The sequence below is a fragment of the Coregonus lavaretus genome (genome assembly GCF_964263955.1).
Source record: "Coregonus lavaretus genome assembly, chromosome: 24".
NCBI classification, from domain to species: Eukaryota; Metazoa; Chordata; class Actinopteri; order Salmoniformes; family Salmonidae; genus Coregonus; species Coregonus lavaretus.
Window position 1 is genome coordinate 7,322,843 of NC_140011.1, and position 17,405 is coordinate 7,340,247.

Here is a 17,405-nt window from a genome sequence, read left to right on the forward strand (position 1 = left end):
TTCCTCACCTTGGGACCTGACTGGGAAAACTCTGGGCCCTAGTTATAGCCTATAACTAGGGCTTGAAGCGTTTCCTGGTCAGGCTACATAGTAAGAAAAACACCTTGGCCCTAGTTATTGGGAACTGTTGAGCAATCGATTTCTCTCTGTCATTCATGTCTTAAAACCATGCTGCCTTATGATATAAATGTACAAATCCTCTCTCAGATATGCAATTCACCCCTGAATTGCTTTTCTAATGGACATTCGTATCAAACAAACTCTTGTTCTTACTGTCTGCTGACTCACTTTAATAACCTAGATGAGAAGAGGTTCACTTCTGCTGTTGAAATTACTAAATATAATATAATTCCTGTAAGATATAATGCTATTTGCATACTCGTGATGCAGTGCATGATTCTACTATATTTTTTGTTTTGTGTGTGCCTGCAACCAACACTGAAACATGTTTACAATGATCAGCTTCTGCTAAAGCTCACAGTGCATTGGGAGAGATTAGTTTAATTAAAATTATATTCAATTTATCGTCAATTGCACACAAGGTCCAACCGAAACTTGACTTTCGCTTTTAACTCAACCTCTCTGAATCGGAGAGGTGCTGCCACTTTGGGCACTGTTGTTGTGGGGGGTTAACTGCCTTGCTCAAGGGCAGAACAACAGATTTTTCAAACTAACAACTTTTCGGTTACTGGCCCAATTCTCTAACCGCTAGGCTACCTGAAACCTTATATCAACCTTGAATGGATTTTAAAAGAGAACTGATCGACGGAGGCACTTTTTCACAGACGATGGAAAGGAATTACTAATATCGCCCCGTTTTGAAATTATACGATTTTTGTTATCATTATTATCACTGCATCGTGTCATTTCCCTTTTGCAATGTGACAAAGTTGTAACCTTGAAAGCATCATGGATCTCAGCCTTGGAATGCTGTATGTCTCTATTTGTATTTGTTGTGTTTAACTGTGACAGAATGGAGGAAAATTACTGAACTGGAAACATAGGGCCATTCTTCTGTATATGCTGTGCAATGCCTTTAGATTTTTATAATGCCCCAAATTCCCATGATCTTCCATGATCACTCCTAAAGTTTTTGGAAGATTGTTTCTTTAATTCACAGTCACACAGATTGTGTGTAAAAGACACAATGCACAAAATAAGTTATCCGTATGAGCACATTAACTATTTTCAGTTTGAGTCATCAAACTGTAGAGTAAAAAATAACTAGGTAGAAGAATCGGTCCGAAAATGAAAGGATGGAATTATTACAGTTTGAACAGTGATACAAAACCTACATTCTGGGTCATTCTTTATATTGTGTTTGTAAATAAACATGTTTGGATTTTCTGCTTGTCCTGATCATTTACTTTCTATAGACATCTGATCTACAAAGAAATATGGATTTGGGTCAGGCATTTCCCTAATTACAACAACATTTGTAACCCATTTTACATTTTAGTCATTTAGCAGACGCTCTTATCCAGAGCGACTTACAGTTAGTGAGTGCATACATTTTCATACAACATCATACAACCAATCATTTTAGTCCAAACTGTTTCCACCAATCACCATACAGCCCAACAAATCTACTGGACTAACACTGCAAATTAGAAACTCAGCATAGCACTGAATGGAATTGAATACATTAAAGTATTTACATACTTTTTCAAGTGAGTGGAATTGAACATGACAGGAAAATTCAATTTCTCCCAATGAATGACAGCTAATTCAATTTTGTCATCTGAAGTCAAGTATTTTGTCTGCAGTTGATGAGCACATTGGGGCCATGTTCATTAGGGCACGCAACAGAAAGCGTTTCAAAATGTTTTGCAACAGAAACGGAAAATGAAGTCCAAGTAGTTCCTCCGTGTTTCAGTCAGTCTTCTTCCGTTTGGTGACTAATGACCACAACCCTGTATGTGCTCCTGACGGATGGACAACAACCACATGACCAATTTACTGTCTCGTTTCAGGTCAGCTGGCCTCTGGTTTGTCTGCTCCAATTAGCTCCTTAAGCAAAGCTACTGTTAGTGTCTCAATAATTAAGCAGACGGTGGTCAGTGTCCTGTCCGCTCAATGAATCACTTAAGCAAGGCTGCTACTGCTGCTCTGCAGCCCTTTTACATCATGGTCAAATCATACTGAGTCACCAGATACCATAACTTGTATAGGTGAAATAGTAGTACACCCATATTCACCTGTCATGGCAGTGAAATCTGAGAAAGACCATGCCACTATATATGAGGTATTGGGACCCCACACAGGTATTATGTATAAAGTAATTTTGGACACATAACACAGATAAATCAATTAAACTCATAGGTGATGTGATAGACCCTGTACCTACACACCATGAATGAGGTATCACGGCAGACCCGGCCTATAGCATACAACTTAGAGTGCACCGCCATGTGCTTTCAGAAAGTATTCACACCCCTTGACTTTTTCACTGGCCTACACACAACATTTCAAAGTGGAATTACACTACTTCACTTCAAAGGTTTTTCTTAATTTTTTTTATTTTCTACCTTGCAGAATAATAGTGAAGACATCAAAACTATGAAATAGCACATATGGATTCATGTAGTAACCAAAAAAGTGTTAAACAAATCAAAATATATTTTATATTTGAGATTCTTCAAATAGCCACCCTTTGCCTTGATGACAGCTTTGCACACTCTTTGCATTCTCTCAACCAGCTTCATTAAGTAGTCACCTGGAATGCATTTCAATTAACAGGTGTGCCTTCTTAAAAGTTAATTTGTGGAATTTCTTTCCCTCTTAATGCGTTTGAGCCAATCAGTTTTGTTGTGACAAGGTAGGAGGGTACACTCTAAAAAGTAAAGGTTCCTGGAGGATCCTTTAGGGGTTATTCAAATTGAAACTGTGGGGGAACCCCTATAAGTTATTTGAATAACTCTTTAAAAGGCTTCAAAGAACCCCTTTCAATGGATCCTCAAATAACCTTTTGAAGAACCTTTTGGGGTTAATTTTTGAACTACAGTTGAAGTCGGAAGTTTACATACACTTAGGTTGGAGTCATTAAAACTTGTTTTTCAACCACTCCACAAATTTCTTGTTAACAAACTATAGTTTTGTCAAGTCGGTTAGGACATCTACTTTGTGCATGACACAAGTAATTTTTCCAACAATTGTTTACAGACAGATTATTTCACTTATAATTCACTGTATCACAATTCCAGTGGGTCAGAAGTTTACATACACTAAGTTGACCGTGCCTTTAAACAGCTTGGAAAATTCCAGAAAATGATGTCATGGCTTTAGAAGCCATGATAGGCTAATTGTGATAGGCTAATTGACATCATTTGAGTCAATTGGAGGTGTACCTGTGGATGTATTTCAAGGCCTACCTTCAAACTCAGTGCCTCTTTGCTTGACATCATGGGAAAATCAAAAGAAATCAGCCAAGACCTCAGAAAATAAATTGTAGACCTCCACAAGTCTGGTTCATCCTAGGGAGCAATTTCCAAATAATTGAAGGTACCACGTTCATCTGTACAAACAATAGTACGCAAGTATAAACACCATGGGACCACGCAGCCGTCATACCGCTCAGGAAGGAGAAGCGTTCTGTCTCCTAGAGATTATGGTACTTTGGTGAGAAAAGGGCAAATCAATCCAAGAACAACAGCAAATGACCTTGTGAAGATGCTGGAGGAAACAGGTACAAAATTATCTATATCCACAGTAAAACGAGTCCTATATCGACATAACCTGAAAGGCTGCTCAGCAAGGAAGAAGCCACTGCTCCAAAACCGCCATAAAAAAGCCACACTACGATTTGCAACTGCACATGGGGACAAAGATCATCCTTTTTCGAGAAATGTACTCTGGTCTGATTAAACAAAAATATAACTGTTTGGCCATAATGACCATCGTTATGTTTGGAAAAAAATGCTTGCAAGCCGAAGAACACCATCTCAACCGTGAAGCACGGGGGTGGCTGCATCATGCTGTGGGGGTGCTTTGCTGTAGGGAGGGACTGGTGCACTTCACAAAATAGATGGCATCATGAGGAAGGAAAATGATGTGGATATATTGAAGCAACATCTCAAGACATCAGTCAGGAAGTAAAAGCTTGGTCGCAAATGGGTCTTCCAAATGGACAATGTCCCCAAGCATACTTCCAAAGTTGTGGCAAAATGGCTTAAGGACAACAAAGTCAAGGTATTGGAGTGGCCATCACAAAGCCCTGACCTCAATCCTATAGAAAATGTGTGGGAAGAACTGAAAAAGCATGTGCTAGCAAGGAGGCCTACAAACCTGACTCAGTTACACCAGCTCTGTCAAGAGGAATGGGCCAAAATTCACCCAACCTATTGTGGGAAGCATGTGGAAGGCTACCCGAAGCATTTGACCCAAATTTAACAATTTAAAGGCAATGTTACCAAATACTAATTGAGTGTATGTAAACTTCAGACCCACTGGGAATGTGATGAAAGAAATAAAAGCTGAAATAAATAATTCTCTCTACTATTATTCTGACATTTCACATTCTTAAAATAAAGTGGTGATCCTAACTGACCTAAGACAGGGAATTTTTACTAGGATTAAATGTCAGGAATTGTGAAAAACTGAGTTTAAATGTATTTGGCTAAGGTGAATGTAAACTTCAGACTTCAACTGTTATCCACCCTCCCCTATTATTATTAGTAGTAGTAATACGCTTAACAATTACAACAATAACACAATATTTTAGTTGTCAGTGTTTATTAGGATTTTAGTGGCAAAGCAGAATAAAAAACCCAAATATGAGGTCAACTCCCAGCAGAGCCCCAAGTCCAATGGGTATATCCTCTGGCATGTTGATGTTAATGTGTTGATGTTCTCCTTATCAATAGCCAGAATGATTTTGCAGTGCATGGTGATCGAACAGGTTTCCTGTTATATTCATCAGAGGTGTAGGGAGGGTGAAGTCTGTGAATCCCAAAAATATTCATTATAAAGATAATTAACAAAACATGCACATGACAGTATTCAAACCTTAGTTTTAGTGGTAAATGTGGATTAATAAAACTATTTTGATAATGGTTTTAACACACATACCTTGTCCATAATGTATAGGCCTATGGGATTTTCCTTGTACATGTGATCTGCATAACATACCAATACCAATTGACATACCTTTGTATGCCTCCTCGTCTGTAAACCTGCAGACATAGACACAAAAGTGAGCAGTTCAGTGATCTACACCCAATACAGCAGCCTTCAACATATTCTTATAGCATACATAGTCTTACCTCTTTGTTGATTGATATCCATTGAATTGTATAAATTTTCTGTTTTAGAAAGATTTGCACAAATATGAAAAGATAGATGGTATCATCATAAAACAATATCAATTTAGATCATACAAGGGACAAACCTTACCTTAAATTGTGGAGCTCTTTAAATTTTTCAGTTAAGTGCCTGTACCTGCTGTCCTTTCAAATTCAAATCCAAACGTTTCAGTTGGGCAGTTAGGTTCCTGCAAGAACCCCCACCTCCTATGGGGTTCTTGGAATAACCTTTTGGGGTCAATTTTCAGTGCCAAGAACCCTAAGGTTCTTCGAAGAACTTTAAGGATATTAGAAGAACCCTCGTTGAACCCCTAATTTTTAGAGTTTATACAGAAGATAGCCCTATTTGGTAAAAGACCAAGTCCCCATATTATGGCAAGAACAGCTCAAATAAGCAAAGAGAAATGACAGTCCATCATTACTTTAAGAGATGAAGGTCAGCCAATACGGAACATTTCAAGAACTTGAAAGTTTCTTCAATTGCAGTCGCAAAAACCATCAAGCGCTACGATGGAACTGGCTCTCATGAGGACCGCCACAGGAATGGAAGACCCAGAGTTACCTCTGCTGCAGAGGATAAGTTCATTAGAGTTACCAGCCTCAGAAATTGCAGCCCAAATAAATGCTTCACAGAGTTCAAGTAACAGACACGTCTCAACATCAACTGTTCAGAGGAGACTGTGTGAATCAGGCCTTCATGGTCGAATTTCTGCAAAGACAACACTACTAAAGGACACCAATAAGAAGAAGAGACTTGCTTGGGCCAAGAAACACGAGTAATGGACATTAGACAGGTGGAAATGTGTCCTTTGGTCTGGAGTCCAAATTGGATTTCTGGTTCCAACCGCTGTGTCTTTGTGAGACGCGGTGTGGGGGAACGGATGATCTCCGCATGTGTATATCCCACCGTAAAGCACGGAGGAGGAGGTGTTTACGGTGAGGGGGTGCTTTGCTGGTGACACTGTCTGTGATTTATTTAGAATTCTAGGCACACTTAACCAGCGTGGCTACCACAGCATTCTGCAGCGATATGCCATCCCATCTGGATTGGGCTTAGTGGGACTATCATTTGTTTTTCAACAGGACAATGACCCAATACACCTCCAGGCTGTGTAAGGGCTATTTTACCAAGAAGGAGAGTGATGGAGTGCTGCATCAGATGACCTGGCCTCCACAATCCCCCGACCTCAACCAAATTGAGACGGTTTGGGATGAGTCGGACTGCAGAGTGAAGGAAAAGCAGCCAACAAGTGCTCAGCATATGTGGGAACTCCTTCAAGACTGTTGGAAAAGCATTCCAGGTGAAGCTGGTTGAGAGAATGCCAAGAGTGTGCAAAGCTGTCATCAAGGCAAAGGGTGGCTATTTGAAGAATCTCAAATATATCTTGATTTGTTTAACACTTTTTTGGTTACTACATGATTCCATATGTGTTATTTTATAGTTTTGATGTCTTCACTATTATTCTACAATGTAGAAAATAGTTTTCAAAAATAAAGAAAAACCCTTGAATGAGTAGGTGTTGTAAAACCTTTGACCAGTAGTGTATGTTTTCCAAAAGGTTAATAAAAAATGAAAAGCTGAAATGTCTTGAGTCAATAAGTATTCAACTCTTTTTTTATGTTAAGCCTAAATAAGTTGAGGAGTAAAACAAATCTTAAGTCATATAATAAGATGCATGGACACACATACAATTATCTGTAACGTCCCTCAGTCGAGCAGTGAATTTTAAACACAGATTCAACCACAAAGATCATAATGATGGTTTTCCAATGCCTTTCAAAGAAGGGCACCTATTGGTAGATGTTTTTTTTTTTTTTTATCAGACATTGAAAATCCCTTTGAGCTTGGTGAAGTTATTAATTACCCTTTGGATGGTGTATCAATACATCCAGTCACTACAAAGATACAGACGTCCTTCCCTTACTCAGTTGCCGTAGATGACGGCAACCGCTCAGGGATTTCAACATGAGGTCAATGGTGACTTTAAAACAGTTACAGATTTTAATGGCTGTGATAAGAGAAAACTGAGGATGGATCAGAAACATTGTAGTTACTCCATAATACTAACCTAATTGACAGAGTGAAAAGAAGGAAGCTTGTACAGAATACAAATATTCCAAAACATGCATCCTGTTTGCAACAAGGCGCTAAAGTAATGCTGCAATGTGGCAAAGCAATTAACTCTTTGTCCTGAATACAAACTGTTATGTTTGTGTCAAGTCTAATAAAACACATTACTGAGTACCACTCTCCATATTTTCAAGAGTGGTAGTGGCTGCATCATGTTATGGGTATGGTTGTAATCGTTAAGGACAGGGGAGTTTTTCAGGATGAAAAATAAACAGAATGGAGCTAAGCATAGGCAAAATCCTAGAGGAAAATCTGGTTCAGTCTGCTTTCCACCAGACACTGGGAGAGGAATTCACCTTTCAGCAGGACAATAACCTAAAACATAAAGCCAAATCTACACTGGAGTTGCTTACCAGTGAATGTTCCTGGTTGTCTAGTAATGATCAACAAACAATTTGACAGAGCTTGAAGAATATTGAAAATAACAATGGGCAAATGTTGCATTATCCAGGTGTGGAAAGCTCTTAGAGACTTACCCAGAAAGACTCACAGCTGTAATTGCTGCCAAAGGTGTTTCTAACATGTATTGACTCAGGGGGTTGAACACTTATCTAATCAAGATATATTTTTCTTACACTTCGACAATACAAAGTATTTTGTGTAGATCGTTGACAAAAAATGACAATTAAATCCATTTTAATCCCACTTTGTAACACAACAAAACGTGGAAAAAGTAATGGGGTGTGAATACTTTCTGAAGTCACAGTGTAGGCCTAATGCAATTCACAGGCCTAGCATCTGGGCATTAAGTCAGAAGCTTTTAACCATGCTGAAACCGCTGAACCGTCAGAACCACTGATGGATGTTCAAATGTACCCGGTAGGCCTAAAAAAATAAGTCAAAAACATTTCCTGTGGAGCAAGAAAGCATACTTGAATGTATGTAGTTGAGTTTTTCCACACAGGTCCTATATAGGCTACACAATGTATCAAGCTCTGTATAGTCTTCAATGGAGGTAAACACGGTACATTTCTGCCCAAAACACACAAAAGCACAGGCAGCACAAGTCACAGCAGTGTTCCCTCAGAATTGATTCAACACAATCAACGTGTCTGAATCCTAACCAAGTAAACTTCAATCACTGTATCTCTCCCCTTACAGTACAGTATAATCACAAAGCTTTCTCTGTTTTCACTTGTTCTAATTGAGTCCACGTTCACTTTCCCGCTGAATGATGTTCTCATGCTTATTTAATGAAGTGACATGGTCTATAAAGAGAGCAGCGTATTGGTGATTGACCTCATGATCTTCAGGTCACCTCAACACCAGGTACGGCAGAGAAGATTCTGAGAAGTCAGCACGGTTATCAAGAGAAAGAACCGATAAATGAAGACATCGAGTAGAGATACAGGTGAGCAGGAAGCACATCCAGGTCTGCAGATGCTGGTCGTCACATTGATTATGACGATCAGCAGGTGAAAAGGTATGGATAAAGAGGTAAGACTTAAACAAACAATCTCTTTCTTACCTGCTTATCTTGTGATTGGGTATGATGCTTTGTTACGATATAGACCTACATGGGGTTGTATTGAAGTGTTAAAATTAGTTAAGATGTGTTTCAATATGTAGCTATTTTTAGATATGCCCTGCGGTTAACCACTCAGAGAAGACTTGACTATTTGCAGACATTTGTGTATTGGGTATCAGACAGTTGATGATAGAGATATTACAATTAATATGCCAGAACTCTTCCCCCCTCTCCAATCCCCTTCCTTAACACCCCTTCCCCCATGACCACCTCGTGCCTAGATGATCAGGTATCAGGTAGCAGCAGTAAGTCTACTGGAGTGATTTGGCTCATGCACAGGTGCAGATATTAGTTCATGTGTTACTTTGCCTGTAGGCTTGTGTAAATTGTTTAACCTGTCTTATCACCTGTATGTTGTCTATTTGAATAATTTGTCCATGTGAATTAAACATGGGTCTGTGTGATTAAAACATGATTTATTCAACTCCATTTAAAATAGTAGGAGAAAGGGCTCAAACAAGCAAACGGAAACCCCAACCATGCACAGTCTCCACTCTAATACTCTAGTAAGTGTCCTAGATATTTAGTTTAGATATCACAAGCTAAATACGTTGTTCTTGCAGGCAGGGGTCAGAGGTGAGGCTGGGTAGACCTGACTCCTTCTAAACAGTAGTGATCAGCATAGATGAGTTTAACTGAGCATGACTGAAGTAGAGGTCTTCACGGAGCCACCTGTACCCGAATACCCGAGACACGATCTGGGAGCCGAGAGGGATCCAGATTTCTAAATAATGTCACGGGTCTGGGTCGGATCTGGTATAATTGTCACGGGTCTCGGTTGTGTAATTTGAACTGACTTGTTTGGAAGGGCCCGTACAGAGCCGAACGCGACTGCTGCAGTGGAGAGAGAGAGAGAGAAATTGTATCATTTATGCAGCTGCTCTTGCTTTTCATGAGAGCTCTTGCTTTCCACCTGTAGCTTGTTATTGTTGTTGTTGTTGGCCAATCATGTCATCAAAGCGGCAATAGACTACAGTCATAGAACGTCCATGTGTGGCAAAAGTTAGGAGAGATCTAATCAATGGAAGATGGAATTAAAATGAGGGATTTCAACGTTAAATGAGATGGATAGGCTACAACGACCAAGAGCCAGCAGGGAGGCTGCTACTTAATATTCTATGGCTTAGCTTCTCCCGGCTTGATGCAGTCAAGACAGGTAGGCCTACTATGTAATCATTATTATTCTACAATAGCGCGAGTCGGCTTGTTTGGTTGTTGTCTCTTGAATAATGGAGAACACCGCACAGGGCAGAGAGGATAAGTTATCTCGGCAAGGCGCCTTTTTCACAGGGCTTTCTCCTGTGGGTCACGTGGTTCCCGTGGGGCCAGTAACTTTTCATGAGCAGAGCGTGTCGGCAGCCCTGCCCCAGGAGGAGCGCTTCTGACCTGGCAGAGCTCAGTGTGGCCCCAGCCTCCTCTTCCAGCACATCCACACACCTGACAGCCGGCCAGTCCAGTCTAGTGTACCCAGGGGCCCCAACGCGGCCCCCTGCCACGGCTTAAATGAATTGTCGTACACCTCTAGAAACTCAAGGAAGCTCTTACGAAACTGAAGGCCAGGAAAGCTGATGAATAAAAGATGCTCTCAAAAAGGAAAGAATCTGCGGAGGAATGGAGGAAACTAAAGAGGTTGATGACAACGTGGAGGAAAAGGAGCCAAAACCGAAAGGGAAAAGCAAGTTTGTTGCCAACGGAGACGCCGAGCCAAACGGGGAGAAGAAGAGCCCAGAGTTGTCAGAGGAGGCACCGGAGAAAGGGAGAGAGAGAAAGGGGGAAAGCCATGATAAGGTAAAAGAGAAGAAAAATAAAGAAAGCAGGTGATGCAGAGAAGGGGGCTAGGGATGAAGTGATTGAAAATGAGGAAGAGGGGATGACGAGCAGAGCAACAATGACACCACCAAAACCAAACCCACGAAGAAGAAATCCAAAGAAGAGGACATGACTGATGGAGAAGTTATAGAAGAGAAGAGGAGAGGAGGAGACAAGAAGTCCAAAGATGGAGGGAAGAAGAACAAGAAGAAGGCTCAGGATGAGGAGCCAGGAGGGAGAAGAAGAAGACTCCAAGACAAAAAACACGAAGAAGAAGAAGAAGAAGAAGAAGAAGGGATCGGCTGAAAGAAAGAAAAGATAGAAAAGAAATGGAAGAAGACCATGGCCAAGCAGGTGGACTATGCTGCCACAATGAGCTGATGACCTACCACACAGACTCATCCGATGGCCATGAGGAAAAGTACCACAGCTTACCTGTACATGGTTCAGGTAAGTCTGGGTTGTAAGGTACTCCAGTTCTAAGCACTGCTGTATTCTGAAGTGGGGTTGAGTTATATTTCTACAGCCAAGCTGGGCTCTACTGTGTTCTTGTAGGGCCTGTGTGGGGATCCCTCTGTTAGGACAGCTCAGTGTGTTCCACATCAATGGAGCCCAACAGAGACTTAGAGGCAGACAGATGCTTGGAGTCAGGCTGGGGCCAGGGCCTAGGGCCAGGGTTGGTAGAACTGGGGCTATGCAGGGGCCAGGAGCAAGGACTGAGACCAGACAAACAGGCACGCACACACACACACACACACCAGAAGTAGAACTCTCTTTCTCTACTCATTTATCAGGTCTGATTATACAGTGGGGGAAAAAAGTATTTAGTCAGCCACCAATTGTGCAAGTTCTCCCACTTAAAAAGATGAGAGAGGCCTGTAATTTTCATCATAGGTACACGTCAACTATGACAGACAAAATGAGAATGTTTTTTCCAGAAAATCACATTGTAGGATTTTTAATGAATTTATTTGCAAATTATGGTGGAAAATAAGTATTTGGTCAATAACTAAAGTTTCTCAATACTTTGTTATATACCCTTTGTTGGCAATGACACAGGTCAAACGTTTTCTGTATGTCTTCACAAGGTTTTCACACACTGTTGCTGGTATTTTGGCCCATTCCTCCATGCAGATCTCCTCTAGAGCAGTGATGTTTTGGGGCTGTCGCTGGGCAACACGGACTTTCAACTCCCTCCAAAGATTTTCTATGGGGTTGAGATCTGGAGACTGGCTAGGCCACTCCAGGACCTTGAAATGCTTCTTACGAAGCCACTCCTTTGTTGCCCGGGTGGTGTGTTTGGGATCATTGTCATGCTGAAAGACCCAGCCACGTTTCATCTTCAATGCCCTTGCTGATGGAAGGAGGTTTTCACTCAAAATCTCACGATACATGGCCCCATTCATTCTTTCCTTTACATGGATTAGTCATCCTGGTCCCTTTGCAGAAAAACAGCCCCAAAGCATGATGTTTCCACCCCCATGCTTCACAGTAGGTATGGTGTTCTTTGGATGCAACTCAGCATTCTTTGTCCTCCAAACACGACGAGTTGAGTTTTTACCAAAAAGTTCTATTTTGGTTTCATATGACCAAATGACATTCTCCCAATCCTCTTCTGGATCATCCAAATGCACTCTAGCAAACTTCAGACGGGCCTGGACATGTACTGGCTTAAGCAGGGGGACACGTCTAGCACTGCAGGATTTGAGTCCCTGGCGGCGTAGTGTGTTACTGATGGTAGGCTTCGTTACTTTGGTCCCAGCCCTCTGCAGGTCATTCACTAGGTCCCCCCGTGTGGTTCTGGGATTTTTGCTCACCGTTCTTGTGATCATTTTGACCCCACGGGGTGAGATCTTGCGTGGAGCCCCAGATCGAGGGAGATTATCAGTGGTCTTGTATGTCTTCCATTTCCTAATAATTTTTCCCACAGTTGATTTCTTCAAACCAAGCTGCTTACCTATTGCAGATTCAGTCTTCCCAGCCTGGTGCAGGTCTACAATTTTGTTTCTGGTGTCCTTTGACAGCTCTTTGGTCTTGGCCATAGTGGAGTTTGGAGTGTGACTGTTTGAGGTTGTGGACAGGTGTCTTTTATACTGATAACAAGTTCAAACAGGTGCCATTAATACAGGTAACGAGTGGAGGACAGAGGAGCCTCTTAAAGAAGAAGTTACAGGTCTGTGAGAGCCAGAAATCTTGCTTGTTTGTAGGTGACCAAATACTTATTTTCCACCATAATTTGCAAATAAATTCATAAAAAATCCTACAATGTGATTTTCTGGATTTATTTTTCTCAATTTGTCTGTCACAGTTGACATGTACCTATGATGAAAATTACAGGCCTCTCTCATCTTTTTAAGTGGGAGAACTTGCACAATTGGTGGCTGACTAAATACACTGCTCAAAAAAATAAAGGGAACACTAAAATAACACATCCTAGATCTGAATGAATGAAATTATCTTATTAAATACGTTTTTCTTTACATAGTTGAATGTGCTGACAACAAAATCACACAAAAATGATCAATGGAAATCAAATTTATCAACCCATGGAGGTCTGGATTTGGAGTCACCCTCAAAATTAAAGTGGAAAACCACACTACAGGCTGATCCAACTTTGATGTAATGTCCTTAAAACAAGTAAAAATGAGGCTCAGTAGTGTGTGTGGCCTCCACGTGCCTGTATGACCTCCCTACAATGCCTGGGCATGCTCCTGATGAGGTGGCGGATGGTCTCCTGAGGGATCTCCTCCCAGACCTGGACTAAAGCATCTGCCAACTCCTGGACAGTCTGTGGTGCAACGTGGCGTTGGAGGATGGAGCGAGACATGATGTCCCAGATGTGCTCAATTGGATTCAGGTCTGGGGAATGGGCGGGCCAGTCCATAGCATCAATGCCTTCCTCTTGCAGGAACTGCTGACACACTCCAGCCACATGAGGTCTAGAATTGTCTTGCATTAGGAGGAACCCAGGGCCAACCGCACCAGCATATGGTCTCACAAGGGGTCTGAGGATCTAATCTCGGTACCTAATGGCAGTCAGGCTACCTCTGGCGAGCACATGGAGGGCTGTGCGGCCCCCCAAAGAAATGCCACCCCACACCATGACTGACCCACTGCCAAACCGGTCATGCTGGAGGATGTTGCAGGCAGCAGAAGGTTCTCCACGGCGTCTCCAGACTCTGTCACGTCTGTCACGTGCTCAGTGTGAACCTGCTTTCATCTGTGAAGAGCACAGGGCGCCAGTGGCGAATTTGCCAATCTTGGTGTTCTCTGGCAAATGCCAAACGTCCTGCATGGTGTTGGGCTGTAAGCACAATCCCCACCTGTGGACATCGGGCCCTCATACCACCCTCATGGAGTCTGTTTCTGACCATTTGAGCAGACACATGCACATTTGTGGCCTGCTGGAGGTCATTTTGCAGGGCTCTGGCAGTGCTCCTCCTGCTCCTCCTTGCACAAAGGCGGAGGTAGCAGTCCTGCTGCTGGGTTGTTGCCCTCCTACGGCCTCCTCCACGTCTCCTGATGTACTGGCCTGTCTCCTGGTAGCGCCTCCATGCTCTGGACACTATGCTGACAGACACAGCAAACCTTCTTGCCACAGCTCGCATTGATGTGCCATCCTGGATGAGCTCCACTACCTGAGCCATTTGTGTGGGTTGTAGACTCCGTCTCATGCTACCACTAGAGTGAAAGCACCGCCAGCATTCAAAAGTGACCAAAACATCAGCCAGGAAGCATAGGAACTGAGAAGTGGTCTGTGGTCACCACCTGCAAAACCAGTCCTTTATTGGGGGTGTCTTGCTAATTGCCTATAATTTCCACCTGTTGTCTATTCCATTTGCACAACAGCATATGAAATTTTTTGTCAATGAGTGTTGCTTCCTAAGAGGACAGTTTGATTTCACAGAAGTGTGATTGACTTGGAGTTGCATTGTGTTGTTTAAGTGTTCCCTTTATTTTTTTGAGCAGTGTACTTTTTTTCCCCACTGTATCAGGTCTCTCTGTCTGATCAGGGTTTTTTTAGGACTCACTCTCTCTCAGGTCTTTCTCTCCCACTCTCTGATCAAGTTCTCCACTATTTCTCTCTCTCTCTCGCACTCTCTATCTATCTATCTATCTATCTATCTATCTATCTATCTATCTATCTATCTATCTATCTATCTATCTATCTATCTATCTATCTATCTATCTATCTATCTATCTATCTATCTATCTATCTATCTATCTATCTATCTATCTATCTATCTATCTATCTATCTCTCTCTCTCTCTCCCACCCTCCCTTTCTCTCTCTCTCTCTCTCTCTTTCTTTCTCTCTCTTTCTCTGTCTCTCTGTCTCTCTGTCTCTGTCTCTCTCTCTCTCTCTCTCTCTCTCTCTCTCTCTCTCCCACCCTCCCTTTCTCTCTCTCTCCCACCCTCCCTTTCTCTCTCTCTTTCTCTCTCTCTCGCTCTCTCTCTCTCTCCCTCCCTCCCACCCTCCCTCTCTCTCTCTCTCTCTCTCTTCTCCCTTTCTCTCCCTTTCTCTCTCTCTCTCTCTCTCTCTCTCTCTCTCTCTTCTCCCTTTCTCTCTCTCTCTCTCTCTCTCTCTCTCTCTCTCTCGCTCTCTCTCTCTCTCTCTCTCTCTCTCTCTCTCTCTCTCTCTCTCTCTCTCTCTCTCTCTCTGTCTCACACACACACAAATAAAATCCAACTGTATGTCACCTGTGCTGAATACAACAGGTGTAGACTTTATCGTGAAATGCTTACTTACGAGCCCTTTCCCAACAATGAAGAGTTAAAAAGTAAGGAAATGTGCTAATAAAAATAGGAAATAGTAAGACAATAAATAACAAGAACGAAACGAGGCTAAGGAGTACTGTTACTGAGTCAATGTGCAGGGGTTGTGGTAGTTAGATAATATGCATAGCCATGGGAAGTAGGGGTGCTGAAGGTGCTGCAGCCAGTCTAGATGCACTCAATGGTGCAGCTGTAAAACGTTTTGAGGATCTGAGAGGCCACGGCCAATTTTTTTAACCTTTTGAGGGGGAGATGGCTGTCGCGCCTTCTTCACGACACACACATACACACACACACCCACACACACTCTCCCCCCTTTCTCTGGTATTGTTTTCTTACTTGTCTTTATATTTTACTGAACCTAATGAACTGGTCCTCCATGGACTCGTCTTAACTCTCAGGGCTGAGGCAATGCTGGGGTCCTCTGACTGTTTCCAGAGGAATGTCACAAGGCTCCATTCTGTATCATTTATGAGGCTGTACAATCAAAGTTTACCCAATGTCATTGTCACGACTTCGGCGAGGCTGCCTCCCCTCCTTGTTCGGGCAGGCTTCGGCGTTCGTCGTCACCAGCTTACTAACCACTGCCGCCCCAATCATCATCACAATTATCTTGTCTTGTCAATCACACACCTGGTTCCTATCCCCCAATTAGTTTGTGTATAAGTGTTCCCTCTGCCCCCTTGTCCTTGTGGGTGATTGTTAGTTGTGAGAGTAGTATAGCTCGGTGGAGCTACTCGTACATGTTGTTGCCAGGGTAGATTTTCCCCTGTGCCTATGTATTATTGGATTCTACCGTTACAGTGTATTTGCCAGGGATGAGTGTTTCCCCTGTGCCTGTTTCGTTGATCGCTATTTGAGCGCATTTGCGTGTCTACGAAGGAATAAACTCTGTATTCGGTGATTACCCTCCTGCGCCTGACTCCTTTCCATCACACTCTTCACAGTCATGCAGTATTTACCAGGGACTTCCATTTACAGCTTCTCGTGTTTTCCCTGTATATACACTATTAACCATGACCTGCTTGTTACAGAATTCCGCTGACTGGCCAGGGGGTTTGACCTAAACCCCTTGGTTACATTACCCTATAGCCCAAGCTCTATGCAATTACTACGTACTGCACCATCAGTTCTTAATGGTGTAGAATAGAAAGATCCCTAATGAAGCCTGCTAAAGGAAGAAGACCCATTGCAGGACATAATATTACAAAGAAAATCCTTTGGGAGCCTATAACACTACAGGTTCATATTATTTGTATAAAAAGAGCAATGAAGTGTAATCACACCAAATTCAAGTAATTATAGAAAGCACTTACACTGACTTAGCAGCAAAACAAACAAATCTACTAAATGAAACATACCTAAGTCACACACATAAACACAAAGTGACAACAGATAAACACATCTACAGTGACAGCAGACATGTGTCAACTCCTCTCCCCCTCCTCCTCCACTCCCAACATCAGACAGACGGGCGTGGTACAAACAAAACAAAGCCATATGATACGGATGAGTGCTGGGTGTTCATCTCCCTTCCTCCCTATCTGTTTTGTGGTCAGTCAGAGAGAGGGAGAGGGTGAGAGAGAACGAGGAGAGAGAGAGAGAGAGAGAGAGAGAGAGAGAGAGAGAGAGAGAGAGAGAGATGCACAGAAATCCAGATCTGAAGCCAGGCATGGATTCACTCACGGCAGATTCGCTGCATTGGGTTCCCTGGAAGCCTCTATGGAAGGAAACATAATACTCCTAATTGAGCCATCGCTCAATGATTGAATCCTGCCAGTTCTTATGATCTGACTTTTACCCTAGAGATGGATTGGACAGTGTTCAGGCCCAATGTTCAGCTGATGCTGTAAAGCTCGGGT

The 17,405-nt window shown here is 42.4% G+C and overlaps 1 pseudogene across 1 annotated transcript in view; it reads left to right on the forward strand.

Annotated features, from left to right (window-relative positions):
• The first annotated feature begins 10,570 nt into the window (after positions 1-10,570).
• The window catches only part of LOC311099380 (lipoxygenase homology domain-containing protein 1-like), a 29,153-nt pseudogene continuing 22,318 nt past the window's right edge, over positions 10,571-17,405 (forward strand). The window contains exon 1 of the transcript in view: positions 10,571-10,747. The product of the transcript in view is annotated as a lipoxygenase homology domain-containing protein 1-like (transcript). The remainder of the gene's footprint in view (positions 10,748-17,405) is intronic.